General features: G+C 39.2%; 1 protein-coding gene across 9 annotated transcripts in view; it reads left to right on the top strand.

The window, feature by feature from the left end:
* Positions 1 to 1,254: 1,254 nt before the first annotated feature.
* Positions 1,255 to 18,794, top strand: part of TUT4 (terminal uridylyl transferase 4) — a 106,381-nt gene continuing 88,841 nt past the window's right edge. For all 9 annotated transcript variants that reach the window (XM_074334722.2, XM_019742855.3, XM_019742854.3 and 6 more), the window contains exon 1: positions 1,255 to 1,434. The gene's annotated coding sequence lies outside the window, so the exon portion shown is untranslated. The remainder of the gene's footprint in view (positions 1,435 to 18,794) is intronic.

Genomic DNA, 18,794 nt, shown 5'->3' with positions numbered 1-18,794 from the left:
CACATACATACTTGTCATATCCTTTTCCTGGCTAGGATGTGTCAAATGCAAGGATTGTAGTTGTGTGAATTGTCCAGCTTCGAGGTCAGAGATTGGTGGAATAATCTCCAAGACTGGGCGGGGAGGGGGGGGGGGGTTCTTAAAAACAAAAAAACTAACCAAACCTAAGTTCCCTGACTTTAAACAACTGTGTGGAGGAACCTGACACATTAAAAGCAAGGAGGGGTGGGGAGGCCTAAGGAGGGTAATTGATTCCAAACCCACGTGAAACTGAAGAAAATGATTTCCAAAATCATTTTTTGGGCGGATGCTCTTGAAATTTCTCTGCCGAGCTCCTTAACTCCTGAATTGGCTGCTTTTTAAAAAGAAAAGCATTTCAGCTTTGGTGAGCTGGTTGCAAAAGTAAATAGACGAGGGTCGACCCCAGAGTCTTCCTCTAGTTTCCTGCTGGTATTCAGAAGCCCGTGCTAACCGCCAAGGGTCCGCAGAGGCTGGGGCTGGGCCCGGTCGTTGAGCCAGGCCAGAGGGTGCACGTCCAAGGCCGGGCTTTCTTTCAGAGCGAGGCACGGAGGTGGCTTTCGGGCCCCTCGTCCCTCTTGGGGGCCTCGGCAGGGCGGCCTGCAGTCCAGGAACCAGAACTGAGTGGCGCGGTAATTCCCGCGAGGACGAACTCCAGAGCTGCGGGCGTCCTCGCGCCGCTCCACAGTGGGGCCCGGTAGGGGAGCCCGACCTCCCGACCTCCCGACCCGCCGCGCTCGGTGGCCCCGTCTCTCCTCTGGATCCAGTGCTGACTTCGACCCTCCCCCAACGTTAGAGTGCCCCGCCCCCTCCTCGCGGACTAACTAGTGTCCCGCTCCCACCCCTTCCCTCAGAGTAAGTGTGAATGCGCTGCTCTATTACCTCGATCCCCTCCCCATTGTTTCTCGCAGCCACTGCGTGCCTCCGAACGTAGCCCCTCCCCCATTGGTGTTTACTCCCCTCGCCCTGGTTTAGCTGGTGCCCAGGGGCCCCCAGAACTAAGGGAGGGGCACCCCTAAACCCTTACCCCTGGGTCTCCCTCGCGTCGATCCCCAACCCCACCTCTGGGCAGAACTCCATTCAGGACTTCATCCTTTTCTCCACCCCCTTCTCCCCCAGTTCTCCGTCTCCTTTGACTCCCTCCCTTCAGCGGGTCCTCCTTTTTCTTCTCCTTCCCCCTCCTCCCTCTCCCTTCCCCCTCCGCTCCCCCTCCCTTCCCCTTCCCCCCCACAATGCAGTTCGCGGCGCGGCGGACATGGCGGTGGAGTCCTGAGCTTGTCGTCTCCCGGCCTCCAGCGGCGGTGACGGCGACGGCGACGGCGACGGCGGCGGCGGCAGCAGCGGGAGGCGGAGGGGGAGCCGGAGCCATTGAGATGAGGAGGCGCCGCGCGCGCCTGTAGCTAGCAGGCCTCGCAGGTACAGAGGTTCCGGCGGCGGTGAAGCACTGGGCGCCTAGGGGGTGTGCTCGGGAAAGGCCGGGCGGTCCCCTGTTCGCCCTCAGGTGCCGCTCCTCGCAGGTGTTGAGGGCCCGGGCGGAGCGCGTCTCAGCCGCCCCGTTGGGGCCTAACACTTCTTTCTTTGCGGGAATGGGCTTCAGTGTCCCAGGGGAAGGCAGAGATAAAGGAGGTAGGGGCGGCGGCCTGGGCGGCCTGAGGAGGGCATTGGGGCGCTTTGGGGCCGAACTCCACTGAGAGGCTGAGGCTCTCGGTCCCGGGCCGAAACCTGTAGACTTGGGAGGAGGATTTTGAGTTAACGGAATTTGGCGTGAGCTTTCTCTTGGGTCCAGTAAGATTCCCTGTCATGTATGTCTTTCTTTCACCTCTTAGATAGAAACGTACATATGTAACATAAATATACACATGCATGTAATAATACATCATAAATATTTTCTCTGGGCTCGCCCTTGTCGGGAGAAGGCAGAGGTGTCTGTGGATTTCGTTTCTTGTTCGCCCGCCTTCACCCCGCCCTCCAGTCGAATGGTGGTAATGAATGCTTTTGACGTGGGAAACTCTGAGATTCGTATTTGTAAACAGACAACATTCGCCGAGTTGTTGCAACGCCTCCAACTATAGGTTTCAGGTCCTTTTGGTGTCCGGATTGCAAAAGAAGGAGAAAAATAGACCTAAAAAAAGCACACCATCGGGACTTCTAGTTGTACTTGAATGGAATGAATTACTGTTATTTTAACAACGTTGATTAAACATTTTGTTTTCAGAAGATTATCAGATCTTTAACCAGATGAATTTTGTACTTTGCACGAGATTTTAGTTTCAGTATACCATGTTCCTTCATTTTGATATATTTTTGATATAAAAGTAGTTCTTTACACGTTTGGCGTTCTACTCCCTTTTGTAATCTTTTTAGCGTCCAGAAATGCAATTCGAATTGTGTATTGTTGGCATCCAGTAATTACCTGGAATGGATCAGATTACCTTTTGTTTCCAAAGATTACCCCCCACCCAAGACTTGTAGGAACGAAATACATGTGTAACACTTGGTGAAACAGAACATATCCTGTTTCTGTTTTTAAAGTAATGAGAACTATTAGCTAATAAAATTGGATAATCCCACTTGGAAATGACAATTTAGAGAGAATGCCATACCAAGGTGGTGAATTGCGGGCTGGTTTTAAGAAAAAGTTGACTTCTTTTAGTTAGTATCAGTAGGTTCTGTATATGAGTAAACTATATGCTGAAATTTTCTTTAGGCACAGAACCCTTGTGTCTCCTTAGAAATTGCTGCACTATACTGCATCCTAGTACTGATTAGTCACAACTTGAAAAATTATGAAATATTGATTCATTTAGAAAGTTGTGCTTAAGATAATGAATTCACTAATGTTTACTGTGCTATAATGCTTTCATTAAAAAATTTAAAGAATGCTTAAAAACTGTATACTTTGGGGAAGATAAGAACTTTAAGTTATTTCATGCTTTAAAAATATATTTAATATAAACAAAAGAAACTTGCTTTTAAAAAAGACCTTTTAGATAATTTTCCTGCAGTTTGCAACTTTTCATTTGATTAGAGTGGAAAATGAAAAAATAAAGCTTCCTTGAAATAATACAGTAGCAGAAGTGAAAGTTATTGACATTTAATATTTTAAGTCTAGCAAATATCTAAATACAAAAAGGAAATCAAAGTTTTTTATTGTCCTAGGTCAAGTAATCATACACATAAGTTTAGTTCAATTTTGTAAATCCTAATTCACACTTAGACTTACATTTATTTTTAGATAATTTACCTAGAACAGTGTTTACATTATAATTTTAGACCTTTTAAAATCAAAGTTTATAATTATAAATATCTGATTAATAAAAAGCTGTTGAAAGAATTTTTATTCTCAGAGTAGATTTATTTTAGTAAAGTAAGTAATTAGAGAACTTTTTTTGACCTCAAGTTAACCTTGACATGCATAATAATTATGTTGTGTTCTTTATAGAATGTCAAGGCAGGATCTGTGGGTAGAGAAAGGTGTTTGAATTTATTTTGTGGAGAAAGTTTCTGGTTTCAGAAAAACAAGACTTACCTCTAAATGCAGATGCTATTAAATTTTGTTTATCCTTAAAAAAAAAAATCAGACCATTTTGATATAACAATTCAGTGAGATGTGTTACATTCTAAACTAAATGCTTGAATTCCTGAAATCATGTTTTAAAAATTCAAATAAAGTCATTATGTTATAAATTCAATTAAAGTCAATTATATTTTTAAAAAGAGCAGTTCTAGAAAGACCTAAAACAGGCAAGGGAAAAGGACACTGTAGTTTAAAGCTGGATGTGTAGACTTTTTCTTAATTTTAGAGGAATTAGTATTTTTTACACTGAACTAAGTGAATTAGAATTGTTTACACTAAACTAAGTTTTAATTTTAGAATCCTAGATAATTGTGTAATTTGGAGAAATGTTTAAAAATCAGAATAATGTCGCAAGTGTTTCTTACAAATCTATAAAGAAGAAAAGGTGTGTAAATGCAAGGACGAACCATTTTGATTCTTTTCCCCCTTAAATGAGAGATTTAATTTATGTGATATGTTATGGTTTTCACATTGTTTTCTTATCAGCTCATTGGGTGTCCAAAATTGTCCTGTGAGTTAAAGGGGGAGAGAAAAGGGAATTAGTTTGTATTTGAGAATCTGTTTTGTTCCAGGCATTGTGCTAGACAAGTTTTTGTGGGGTTCCCCCCCAACTGGTTCAATGTAACAACCCTATGACATCTGTTTTGTAGATGAGGGATCTCTCACTCAGCTGTTAAGTAATTTGCTGAAGATCTTAGAGTTAAAAAGATTCAAAGCATCTCTGTGCTCTTCCTATCATATAGGCCATGTTGCTTCTCAGATGTTTCAAGGATTCTCTTTAATTTTATAGGAGAAACTGCTTAAGGTTGCTTGTCCATTCATCATTTAATTATTTCATCGAACATTGGCATTTGTACTTTATGCTAGACACTGCTAGGTTTTGGAGATACAAAATTATTGAAGATAATCTTGCCCTATAGGGAACATAGTCTATGTATATAACACAGATAAATTACAATACACTAGATTATGGGAGCTCAGAGGGAAAAAGCTGACTTTTGAGGGATGAATAGGAGTTTGCTAGGTGGAGAAGGGAGATAGTAGGTCATTCCAGAGCTAAGGAATAACATATACAAAGATGATAAGTTGTTATGGGGCTTGGTGTATAGACAAGAGTGAGAATTCAGCGTGTCAGGAATTGAGGATTTATGGATAGAGTAGTAAAAGAAGTAGTTGGAAGTAGCAGTCCAATTGTGAGTGTTATTGTGTATGTGAAGTTAAGGCATTTGGATTTTTGTCTTGTTAAGCGAGATCACCAAGTGAGATAGTGGTTAAACTGTGATTAGAAGTATGTCTTCTGATTCCTAGGTTAGTATTTCTTTCTCTTTGGCTTCTTTACCCCAAAAAGATTTTACATGTTTTTAATCGATAGTAAAGCCATCTTTTCCATGCAACTCTACTCTAGTTGTATTCTAGACTGGTTTTTTAAGAATCCTGTGAGCCAGATCTTATTGTCTAAGAATGTAGTATCTTAGAAGAATCTTTTAAGATAAAGATACCTCTGGGAGAAATCACCTTGTTATGGTTACTCAGGAAGTTTTTTCATTCCTTGGCTTGGGTTAATTGACTACTTTCTAGTTTAACACTAGAAACCAATAGGATATGGCATTGGGAAGTGTGGGCTGGAGGAGGAGAAGCATTTATGCAAGCTCAGTGTTCATCAATAAAAATGAGCAAAGTCCTAATCTTTACACAAACCAGCTTGTACTTTTCAAAAAGAAATATGTATGTTTGTAAGTTACAATAGTCTGGTAATTTTAAATAGGTATTTGAGTTACAGTGATAATATATAGCTTATTTTATGAGAGGCTTCCAGTCAAGGTAGTGCTATATGTACATGCTGTGCATACCTTCTCACAACCATGTCAAAATTACAGCTAAACTACAAAACAACCATCATGAGAATCGCCTAAGATCTTGCTGAACTGAAGCCCTAAAACTAAGGACATGCAGAAGAAGCCATCTCAAGACTGGTAGGAGGGGCAGAGATGCAGAACAGGCTGGTCTTACATCCATGTGTGACCACTGAAAATTGCTAGGGACATTTCGGTTGCAGAGGTCTCCCTGAAGGAGTAAGGGGTCCCAGCCCTCCCTAACCCAGGGTTCCAGTGTTGAGGAGAGAAGTACTCATAATTTCTGGCTGTGAAAATCAGCGGAGTTTGTTACTGAGTGAGAGATAGGGTGGCCGGAGTCCCAGGTGTCCTTTTAAAGGGACCACGAGCAGACTTACCGACAGAATCACTGGCTCTAAGCTCCAGTGCTGGGGCAGCAGCTGGAGAGGTGGCAGGGACATGGGAGGGGCGGGGGGGGGGTACTGAGTTGTCTGGTTTCAGGACGGGCTGAAGGGGCAGCTTTCTCTTGGATGGAGGAGCTGGCGGAGGACATTGTTTCTTTGATGAGCCCTCCCCCTTCCCTAGGTACAGACATAGGCTGCCATTGTATCTGAGTCTCCATTACTAACTAACGCTGCTCATTCACCATGCCTTAGTGATTCAAGACCCCACCCCACTCAACTTTTGGGTATACCCAAGCTGTTTCTAGCGGCTTTTTCATACAAATTGCCTGCCCTGGCTCATTCTGCAGACTTTCCTAGGGTCTCTCAAAGGTTTGTGGAACCCGGACAAGCGGCATCTGGTTTGAGCATGTCCTGTACCTATGGTTGAGCAGCCCTAAGCCTGGCATTAGCAGCAGCTGGCCTTGGTTCATGGCTTGGCCTCTCAAGTCAGTTCCAAGCAAGTCAGGGGCGATAGCCATCTGCGGATTTCTTTGTGGCTTCTTCCAGGTAGTCCCTGGTGAAGCATGGGCTGTGATTAAACTTGGTCTGCAGTGGGTTCCCTCCCAAGTGGCCCTGGGGCTGGAGAGACCAGCAGCCAGCTTCGAAACAAGCTGGAGCGTCACCCTGCTGCCTTCATGGATGACACCCAAGAGGCAGATCGGCAGGTACCAGAGCCCTGATGAGGCAGATCCTACTATGTAGGATCAACTACAACTGCGTTGACAACTGCTCCATTGTAGTCAAGGCCAGTCCTCACAGCCAGAGAGCCTGAGGGTCAATCCCTCCCATTGATGTGCAAATAGCAACCAAGACTCAACTATATGAAGAGGGCACACATAGCCCACACAAGGGACACACCTGGAGTGCATGTCTCAAGTGACCAGGAAGATTGCACCACAGTCCCACAGCACACCTACTACATAAAGCCACTCTACTAAGACTGGGAGACATGGCAGCCCTACCTAATACACAGAAACACAGGGAGACAGCCAAAATAGGGAGACAAAGAAATATGTCCCAAGTAAAAGAACAGAACAAAGCTCTCCAGAAAAAGAATGAAACGAAATGGAGACAAGCAATCTACTAGACACATAGTTCAAAACACTGGTTATAAGAATGCTCAGTGATCTCAGGTAGAACTTCACAAAAGAGATAAGAAACATAAAAATGGAGGTAGAGAACATAAAAATGAACCAGTCAGAAAGAAAGAATACAATAACAGAAATAAAGAATACGTTACAGTGAATCAACAGATTGGATGAAGCAGAGATTCAAATCAGCGATTTAGGAGATAAGGTAACAGAAAACACCCAATCAGAACAGTGAAAAGAAAAAAGAATGCCCCCAAAATGAGGAGAGTTTAAGGGTCTCTGGGACAACCTCCAATATACCAACATTTGCATAATAGGGGTAGCAGAAGAAGGAGAGAGAGAGCAAGGAATTCAAAACCTATTTTAAGAAATAACGACAGAAACCTTTCCTAACCTGGCAAAGGAAAAAAACATACAAGCCCAGGAAGCACAGAGAATCCCAAACAAGATGAACCCAAAGAAGCCAACACCGAGACACATCATAATTAAAATGCCAAAGATTAAAGACAAAGAGAGAATCTTAAAAGCAGCAAGAGAAAACAGTTACCTACAAGGGAGCTCCCATAAGACTTACAGCTGATTTCTCAACAGAAACTTTGTAGGCCAGAAGGGATTGGCACAAAATATTCAACGTGATGAAAAGCAAGGATCTACAACCAGCAAGTATTTACCCAGCAAGGCTATCATTTAAAATTGAAGGACAGATTAAAAGCTTCCCAGACAAGTAATAGCTAAAGGAATTCATCACCACCAAACCGTATTACAAGGAATCTTAGAGGGACTTTAAGATGAAAAAAAAAAAAAAAGAATAATATGTGTCAATAACGACATACCTAGCAACAATTACTTTCAAAGGAAATGGATTTAATGCTCCAATCAAAAGATAGGGGAGCTGAATGGGTAAGAAAATAAGACCCTTACATATGCTGCTTACAAGAGACTCACTTCAGATTGAAAGACATACACATACTAAAAGTAAAGGGATGGAAAAAGATATTTAATAAAAATGGAAACAAAAAAGCTGGGGTAGCAGTATTTTTACCAGACAAAATAGACTTTAAAACAAAGACTGTAATGGGACAAAGAAGGACCTAGTAATCCCACTTCTGGGTATTTATCTGAACCCAAAATGCTACTTTGAGGGACCATGCTCATCTATATGTTTCTGGTGGCATTATTTACATAAGCCAAGATATGAAGGCAACCTGGGTGTCCCTGGATGGATGAATGGATAAGAAGAGGTGGTACATGTACATGTATACAGTGGAATATTACTAGCTGCAAAAAAGAATGAAATCTTGCCATCTGCGACAACATGGATGGACCTATAGTGTATTGTGCTGAGTGTAGTAAGTCAGACAGCGAAAGACAAATATTGTTTAATTTCACTTATAAGTGGAATCTAGAGAACAAAATAAATCATTGAAACAGAAACAAACTCATAGATACAGAGAACATTTTTTTGATGGTTGTCAGATCGGAGTGGGGCTGGCAGTAGGTGAAAAGGGTAAGGGGTTAAGAAGTACAAATTTGTTGTTATACAGTAGTCATGGGGATGTAGGGTATAGCATAAGGAATATAGTCAATAATATTGTAATAACTATGGTGTCAGATGGGTACTAGATCTATCGGGGTGATAGATGGAAGGGGGGCAGGGGCAGGATAAAAAAGGTGAAGGGATTAAGAAATACGAATTGGTAGTTACAAAATAGTCCTGGGGATGTAAAGTATAGGGAATGTAATCAATAATATGGTAATAACTATGTATAGTACCAGCTGGGTACTAGTCAGGGGGAATCACTTCCTAAATTATATCAATGTCTAACCAGTATGCTGTACACCTGAAACTAATATAAAATAATATTGAATGTCAACTCTAATTGAAAAATTAAAAAGGGGGGAAGATAAAGAGGAATAAGAGGTTCAGAGTTCCAGATATAAAACAAATAAGTTTTGGGGAATGTAGTATACAGCATAGAAATATAGTCAATAATATTGTCATAGCATGGTACAGTGTCAGATGGTTGCTGGACTTATCATGGTTTCACTTCTTTAGCATAGGGAATAGGGAATACAATCAATAATGTGGTAATAACTGCATAGTGCTTGGTGGGTACTGTTGAATAACTATGATGTACACCTGAAACTAATGTTGTAGGTTAGATATATTTTAATAAAATTATAAAGACAAAAAATAAACAGTCATTAGGTTTAGAATAAAAAGTTAACTTTTATTGTTAAATTTTAACAATAAAAAATGTTAAAATTAATTCCAGATTTGTATTTGTTAACCTGAATAAATGTAAGCCCAGCTACATAATTTGCAGGGCCTGTGCAAAATGAAAACGCAGGGCCCTTGTTCAAAAAGTAGGAAATAGTGCCATTAATTTACTAAAATTTAAATCTAAAATATAAAGCTTACAGTTGCTAAAATACAGAGTTACTAAAATAAAGATGCTTCCTTTCTTCTGTGACCTTTCTCCTGACTTGTTGCTTTTTAATGCCATTCTAAATAATTAAAATTTTAAAATCATTAAGGGCAGTTGTCTACCCTAGACTCTGCCATCAGGAACTCCTCTGCTGGTGTTTCTCTTCTTAAATAAAATTTCTACCTTCTAAAAAAAAATAAGTAAAATCATTAAGCATGAATTTCACTGTTCATTTTTATATTGTGCAATGTCAGTTTTAAATGTAAATATACAAGCATTTAACTGTATGTGGAATTGCTAGTATTTCATAGCTTGTACATATATATTTCATTCTCAGCAGAACAGGGGAAACATTGCACAAAACTTACTCAACTGTTTTTTTTCTCTTTACTTGCACATTTTACCAACACTGTCTTCCTTTGACTTTGGTAGGACTGAAAGGAAAAGGAACTGTGGCTTGATCTTTCTTTTTTCCCTTTTCTTCTGTGTCATCACTTTTAGCATAAGGGATTGGTTAACACAGGGAAGTAACATGAGTAAGAAAAGATATGATAGATTTTCTTTGTCATTCATGTTTCTTAGAATACCATTGTCTTCTATGTTTGAAGCAAGTTATGATTCAAAGGGAAAATTTGGCTTCTTGGACTGTCAGTAGCCTTGCTTACTTAGTTGTAGACGCCAAGCTTACCTTGAACTCATTTTGAATCTTGTTGAACTCCCATACGCTGTGGATCCACTAGAATTCTGTGCTCATTGGGCATTGCCAAAGCTATATGAGAATGATGTGGAAAGAAATGGCAGATATGCATTTTCATGTGTCTCTTCTGCTCACGTGCATGTTGCGTTGTCCCAACAGATTTCATTCAAAACACAAATTCAAAGATAAATTATTAAGAATTTCAAGATGGCGACAGCAGAGGTTTAAACCAAGAACAGGGTCTTTCTGAGTGTGGAGCCCTGTGTTACTGCACAGGTCACATGTCCATGAAATCAACCCTGAACAAAAAGATTGGTGGAAAATAGTAATATGCATTGAGACGAAGAGACTGCCGTAGTTCACCTTGTACTAATGTGATAAGCATTGACACTAATTTATTTTGAAGCATTCTGAGGATTGTGTTCCTTATTGTGAAGTTAGTGACTTGTTGAGGTAAATGAAATGGGAGCAAAGGTAATCAGTGCTAGTATTCTTTCTTTCCCTATTTTGCTAATAGTGGGACATAACAAAATTAAAGCAGTTTGGAATGCTGAGCCAATGCATGAAAGACAGCTGCCTTGGAGAGTCACCTAAATTCACAGAGGAATTTGCATGAGTTGATAAATCAACTTGTGATAAACATTGAGTTACTGGGTTGTTATTACAGCATAATGTGGCCCATTCTGAGTGATACAGTTTGTGAGATTCCAAAATGAGTGTGCTGTTAGAAGCACAAGCCTTGTAGGATCAGCACAATTACATATTACAATTTTTGCACTTAAGGGACATAGTAGGTATCCCCAACAAACAGTAGGTAAACCCACTCAAATTATTATAAATAAGTACCTAGGAACTGCTTAGTAATGCAAGAATTAAGAGCTCTCTAGTGTATCTTGAATCTTATGTAGAGCTAGTTCTTGATTATTTATAAGGAATAAGAGGAAAATGTGGCTTCAGTAATTTGGGAACCCAGATTAATCTCCACATCTCATTAGAAAAAAACAAAAAACAGTTGTCAGTCTCAGGCTGTTTTAACAAATTGCTTGTGAAAAAAGCATAACCTAAATAAACTTCCTTTGACCATTGCTGATGAAGTTTCTAATATGTAATCAAATTGCCAAAAAAGGTTTTACCAAGTGAACAAAGAAAGAAAAGGCTTGAATAATCCAGAAAACCTAGCTAATCAGGCTGTGGGTGATTATCTAGGTAATTTAGTTTAGAAATCCCATTTATTCACAAAATTGGCTTTGAGAGAGGGGTGCACAGTTCCACTTGCCTTTGATCTTAAAAATTCTGTCAGCTGATTTACCCATATAAAAAGTTGCATTTAAAAAAATATCTTTGTTTTAAAGAGTGGTTAACATTTAAAATGAGGTCCATAATACTTTATATAAGCTTATTAATGCACATTTTTATTAAAATATTTTTGAGTTTAAATTTTTTTATTGTGGTAAAATACTTATAACATAAAATTTATGTTGTATATATTAACCATTTTAACTGTTTTTTAAGTGTACAACTCAGTGGCATTAGTACATTCACAATGTTGTGTAACCATCACCACAGTCTATCTACAGAACTTTATCCCAAACAGAGACTTTGTACCCATTAAGCAAGAACTCTCCATTCCCCTTTCCTCCACAGCCCCTGATAAATTCTGTTCTACTTTCTGTCTCTGAATTTGCTTATTCTAAATGTCTTGATAATTGTAATTATAACATATTTGTTGTTTTGCGATTACTTATTTCATTTAGTACAGTGTCTTCACGTTTTATCCATATTGTAGCATGTATCAGAATTTCCTTTTAATGGTTGAGTATGTGTATACCACACTTTGTTTATCTGTTGATAGACACTTGGGTTGCTTCTATCTTTTGGCTATTGTGAATAATACTGCAGTAAATGTGGGTGTACAAGTATCTGTTCAGGTCTCTGCTTTCAATTCTTTTGGATATATGCCTAGGAGAGGAGTAGAATTGCTGGATCATATGGTAATTCTATGTTTAACTTTTTGAGGAACTGCTGAACTGTTTTTCGCATTGGCTGCATCATTTTATTAAATTTCCACCATCAATTGCATGAGGATTTTAATTTCTCTACATCCCCACCAACACTTGTTATTTTCTGCTTTTTTATTTATTTATTTATTTATTTATTTATTTATTTAATTAAATTTATTGTGGTGACAATTGTTAGTAAAATTACATAGATTTCAGGTGTACAATTCTGTATTACATCATCTATAAATCCCATTGTGTGTTCATCACCCAGAGTCAGTTCTCCTTCCATCACCATATATTCGATCCCCCTTACCCTCATCTCCCACCCCCCACCCCCCGCCCCCCTTACCCTCTGGCTGCTTTTTTTTTTTAAAACTGTTGATTCCTTTTTTTTTTTTTAAAGATTTTATTGGGGAAGGGGAACAGGACTTTATTGGGAAACAGTGTGTACTTCCAGGCCTTTTTTCCAAGTCAAGTTGTTGTCCTTTCAATCTCAGTTGTGGAGGGTGCTGTTCAGCTTCAAGTTGTTGTTCTTTCAGTCTTAGTTGTGGAGGGCACAGCTCAGCTCCAGGTCCAGTTGCCGTTGCTAGTTGCAGGGGGCACAGCCCACCATCCCTTGCGGGAGTTGAACCGGCAACCTTGTGGTTGAGAGGATGCGCTCCAACAGTCAACTGAGCCATCTGGGAGCTCAGTGGCAGCTCAGCTCAAGGTGCCATGTTCAACCTTAGTTGCAGGGGGCGGAGCCCACCATCCCTTGCGGGACTCGAGGAATTGAACTGGCAACCTTGTGGTTGAGAGCCCACTGGCCCATGTGGGAATCAAATCGGCAGCCTTCGGAGTTAGGAGCACGGAGCTCTAACCGCCTGAGCCACCGGGCCGGCCCTATTTTCTGCTTTTTTGATAATCCTAGTGGGTATGAAGTATTGTAATTTTGATTTGCATTTCCCTAATGACTAAAGTTGACCACCTTCACCCATTTTGCCTCCCATCCTTCCCACCCACCATCTCTGGCAACCACCAGTCTGTTCTGTGTATCTGTGAGTTCAGTTTTTGTTGGTTGGTTTTAGATTTCACGTAGGGAGATCATATAGTATTTGCCTTTCTCTGACTGACTTATTTCACGGAGAATAATGCCCTCAGGATTTATTCATGTTGTGAACAGCAAGATTTCATTTTTTTTTTAAATTGATGGATAATATTCCTGTGTGTGTGTGTGTGTGTGTGTGTGTATGTGTTTGTATCACATTTTCTTTATACATTCATCCATCAGTGGACACTTGGGTTGTTTCCATGTCTAGACTGTTGTAAATAATGCTGCAGTGAACATGGTGCAGATATCTTTTCTAGTTAGTATTTCATTTCCTTCAGATAAATACCCAGAAGTGGAATTGCTGGATCATATGGTTGTTTTATTTTTAATTTTTTGAGGAACCTGTATGCTGTTTTTCATAGTATCTGTACTAATTTATATTCTCACCAACAGTGCAGAAGGATTCCCCTTTCTCCACATCCTCGACAATACTTATTTCTTGTCTTTTTGATAATAGTTATTCTAACAGGTGTCAGGTGATAATGTCATTGTGGTTTTGATTTGCATTTCCCTGATGATTAGTGATATGGAGCACCCTTTCATTTACCTTTTGGCTATTTTGTATGTCTTCTTTGGAAGAATGTCTGTTGTGATTCTCTGCCCATTTTTTAATCTGATTTTTTTTTTCCTATTGAGGTGTATGAGTTCTTTGTATATTTTGGATGTATCCCCTTATCATATATAAAATTTGCAAATCTTTTGTTCTGTAGGTTGCCTTTTCATTTTGTTGATGTTTCCTTTGCTGTGCAGAAGCTATGTAGTTTGATGTAGTCCCATTTGTTTATTTTTGCTTTTGTTGCCTTTGCTTTTTGTGTCAAATCCAAAATATCATTGCCAAGACGGACGTTAAGGAAGAAATTTTAAATTTTGATGAAGTCAATGAAATCCAATTTATCTATTTTTTCTTTTGTTTTCTGTGTCTTTGATGTCATACTTAAACTGTTGCCAAACGCAAAGTCATAAAGATTTACAGTTTTTATGTAGTATGTATATAGGCGTGTGTGTGTGTGTGTGTGTGTGTGTGTGTGTAGTTTATAGTTCTTAAATTTAGGTCTTTGATCTTTTTGTTTTTATTTTTGTTTTTATCCTTCCATCGTTTATTTCTGAAAATATAGGTGTATATATTCTGTTCTTTCTTATATGTAATTAACATAATACACACTTCCTATGTATATTATTTTTTTCACTTAACAGTATATCTTCACTATCACTCTATAGCAAAATAGAGACTTCCTCATTCTATTTTATAACTGCATAGTAATTTATGGTTTTATGATAGTTTTGGCTACCAATTCCCTATTGGTGGTCATCGAGTTTTTCCATTCTTTTGCCTTTACAATTGCTTGGTAAAAAACACTACAATTAAACCTTGTCTATTTGATCCATTTTGAGTTAATTTTTGTAACTGATGTAAAGTGAAGGTACAGTTTCATTTTTTGAGCGTGGATATCTAGTTTTCCCAGCACCATCTTGAAAAGACTGCACTTTTTCCATTGACTACTCTTAGCACTGTTGTCAAATCAGTTGACCATGTATGTGAGGGTATAATTCTGGGCTCTGTGTTCTATTCTGTTGCTCTGTATGTCTTTCCTTATGACAGTACCATACTATTTTGATTACTCTAGCTTTGTAGTAAGTTTTAAAATTAGGAAGTGTGAGTCCTCCAACTTTTTTCTTTTTCTTTTTCTAGATCATTTTGGCTATTCAAAGTTACTTGAAATTCTGTATGAATTTTAGGATGATTTTTGTTTTTAAATTTCTGCAAAAAATGGCATTGGGATTTTGATAGTGAATGCATTGAATCTGTAGATAGATCACTTTGGGTAGTATTGGCATCTTAACAATATTGTGAACAATGTGCGTTATTGACAATAACTTAAGTGAAGGAAATAAGTGGATGAGTACACAGTAGGCTGCAGTTCATGAATGCTGCCCAGTCTCCAGCTGTTGGCAGCTATGGCAAAGCCGCCTGAACAGTTCTTGGGATTCCTGAGCTTAGTAACAATACTCAAGGGGTGGAGCGATTAATCCTTTTAAGTGAATTATAAATACTGTGAAAGGCATGTCTTCCAACCTTTCACTCCCTTGGGGCTGTAGGTTACATGAGCTTAAAATACTTCCTGATTCCCAGCCTCTGGTTACACTGGTTACCCTTAGGCAGTGATCAGAGTTTGAAAGGGGAACAGCAAAGAAGAGATAGACAGGGAAAGCAGACTGGAAGGAATCCATGAACACGGAATGTCTTGCCATTTATTTGTCTTTAATTTCTTTTAGTAATGTAGTTTTCAGTGTACAGATTTTTTGCCTCCTTAAATTTATTGCTAAGTATTTAATTCTTTTTTTTAATGTTATTGTAAGTGGAATTGTTTTCTTAATTTCCTTTATGGATTGTTCATTGCTCTTGTATAGAAATAGACCTGATCTTTGTGTGTTGATTCTATCCTGCAACTTGCTGAATTTGTAACTCTGCCTTTTTTGTGCATTCTTTATAGTTTTCTTACATATAAGATCATGCCATCTGCAAATGGATGTTTATTTCTTCCTTTCCAGTTTTGGATGCCTGTTATTTCTTTTATTTTCCTAATTGCTCTGGCTAGAACTTCCAGTATGATGTCAAATAGAAGTGGCAAAAGCATATATCCTTTTCTTATTTCTTATTTTGGGGGAAAAGTTTTTGATCCTTTTTTACCCTGCCTTTTTTCTGGCCCCTTCCCCCCCGCCCCCAACTCGGTTCAAAATGTTGTTTCTTAGTTTAGTTGTGTAGGACACAGCTCCCTGGCCCATGCTGGTATTAATGAGCCTTGTGCTCCCTCCGCTGAGGCAGTTGGTTGCCTGTCGTCTGTCGGCAGCTCACAGAAGCTCTTGCTGGCTGCCGGCTGCTCACGCTGGTTACCGGCCGCTCATGGCAGCACATAGCAGCCCACGCCAACCTCCGGCCACTCATGGCAGCCCAGCTCTAGGGAGAGCAGTTGTTCACAGTCTTAGCTGTAGAGGGCACAGCTCACTGGCCCATGTGGGAATTGAACTGGCAACCTCAGCGTTAGCACGGCGCTCCAACCACCTGAGCCATTGGACTGGCCCATTGATCTTTCAATAGGGAGTCTGATGTTAGCTGGGATTTTCTCTTTCTTTCTTTTCTTTCTTTCTCTCTCTTTCTTTGTTTTTTTTTCTTGGTAGATGGCCTTTATCTTGTTAAGGAAGTTCCTTTCTATTACTAGTTTATTAAATGTTTTTATCATAAAAGGGTGCTAGATTTTGTCAAATGCCTTTTTTTGCATCAGTTGAGATAATTATATTTTTCTTTTCATTCAGTCTATTAATGTGGTATATCACATTGATTTATTTTCATATGTTGAGCCACCCTTATATATTCTGATGATAAATCTCACTTTGTTATGGTGTATAACCGTATTAATATGCTGTTGAATTTGTTTGGCTGGTATTTTGTTGATAATTTTTTGTATGTGTATTCATAGTATCAGGGTAATTCTGGCCTCATAGAATGAGTTAGGAAGTGTTCCCTCCTTTTTAGTTTTTTGGAAGAGTTTGAGAGGTATTGGTGTTAATTCTTTAAATAATTGAGTAGACTTCACTATTATAGCTTTCTGGTTCTGGGCTCTTTTTTGTTGTTGGGAGGTTTTTAATAAATTTTTAAATTTATTAAGACTTGTTTTGTGGCCTAACCTAACAAGTCTATAGGCCTCCGGGAGAATTTTCCATGTGTACTTGAGAAAAATATGTATTCTGATGCTGGGATTATTTCATGTGGAGAAATGCAGCAATAAATAGAGTTGAAGAAAACTGAAGCAACTCTACATTGATACATTGGCACAAACAGAAAGAACACACACTTTACTCATACCGTCTTGTGTGTCTGAAAGCTGATTTTGTACACACTCCTTTGGAAACACCACTCTGAAAAGATTTTGTTAGCTCAGGTGAGAGAATGAGTATACATACGAGGTGTGATCAAAAGCTATGGTGAATGTTTAAATTAAAAAAAATTATTACAGTAAAAGGCACATTGCCATTAATCCCCCCTCAAAATACTCCCTCTTGCTTCAGACACACTTATCTCATCGTTCTTGCCATGTTCTGAAGCAGCTCTGGAAGTCCTCTTTTTTGAGCGTCTTTAGCTACTCTGTTGTGGCTACCTCGATATCCTGAATTGGTTCAAAACGTTTACTTTTCATGGTCATTTTGACTTTGGGGAAGAGCCAGAAGTCGCATGGTGCCATCTGTTGAATAAGGTGGATCATTTCACACCATACTGTTTTTATTTGACAGAAATTTCCGTACCAGAAGTGACGTGTAACACGGAGCCTTTCTGTTGTGATAAAAAAAAAAGTGCGGTGAATGCTTCTGATGAGTGCCATCCATTGGAAAGGCAGGGATCTTCAATACAGGAAGCCACACGTCAAACTTTAGTAACAATGTGTGACAAATTTCAACTTGTTTGGTGGAGTCAGTCGGGTGTGAGCTACAATTGAGAGGTGTATTTTAAAGTGTGCTGTAAATCATCCTCCATCATGACAACACTCTGTGTCACACATCACTTCTGGTATATGGCAATTGCTAGCAAATAAAAACATTACAGTGTGTTCTCATCCACCTTATTCACTGGATTTGGCACCATAAGACTTCTGGTTCTTTCCCAAAGTCAATATGATTCAGGACATCGAGGCAGCCATGACAGCACAACTAAAGATACTCATGAAAGAGGACTTCCAGAACTGCCTCATAAAGTGGCAAGTATGATGGGATATAAGCTCAAGCAAGGGGGAGTATTTTGAGGGGGATTAAGGTCAATGTGTCTTTTACTGTAATTATTTTTTTTTTAAACATTCACCACATTGATCACAGCTTGTATAATCACAAATGTATATGGGTCACGGCTTTATTTAAAAATTAGCAAACAATACTGTAGAAACATTGATATGTAAATTTCTAAAATGCTGCATCTTAAATTTAGTTGGCAAACACCACTTTAGCTATAAGCATGAGTTTAACTTTCCATGTAGAAACCAGATAGTAAACAATAAAAAAACCTTACTATTGTTTGAAAACACCAGTTTAACCAAAAGATTGTAAAAATGCATAGATCTGCAATAAAAGAATTGGCTTTAAAAGAGTACTCACTTTTCACAGTATTCTTTTTTCTTTATATGTGAGTTATTGGTTATGCTATGGGATTTAACTGTTAATAGCATTAAAAGGCAGCTATTTAGGGAAGAGGCAGAAAAAGGAATATACATGAGACAGTATTTCTTTTAGGTACAATAAGCATAATAGTGTTTTAGGCAGACAAAATAAAAATCAAAGCTAGCTTGGTTCTCACTGAATAAAAACAGTGGGCTAAATATTGAGCTCCTCTCGGTGATTTCTAGCAAGATGGTGGAGTAGGTAAATGCTGTGTTTACCTCCTGTCATGACCACATCTGAATCACAACTGAACTATAGCACAATTATCATTGAGAATTGCCTGAAGTCTAGTTGAACTGAAGCCCTACAACTAAGGACGTACAGAAGAAGCCACCTCGAGACTGTTAGGAGTGACAGAGATGTGTTATGGGCTGGTCTCACAGCCATGTGTGACCATAAAAAATCGGGAGGGATA

The sequence above is a fragment of the Rhinolophus sinicus genome, chromosome 14 (assembly GCF_057876585.1).
Source record: "Rhinolophus sinicus isolate RSI-liver-muscle chromosome 14, RSI-T2T, whole genome shotgun sequence".
Taxonomy (NCBI): domain Eukaryota; kingdom Metazoa; phylum Chordata; class Mammalia; order Chiroptera; family Rhinolophidae; genus Rhinolophus; species Rhinolophus sinicus.
The sequence above is the reverse complement of the archived record's forward strand: the minus strand, read 5'-3'. Positions and strand labels throughout refer to the sequence as shown.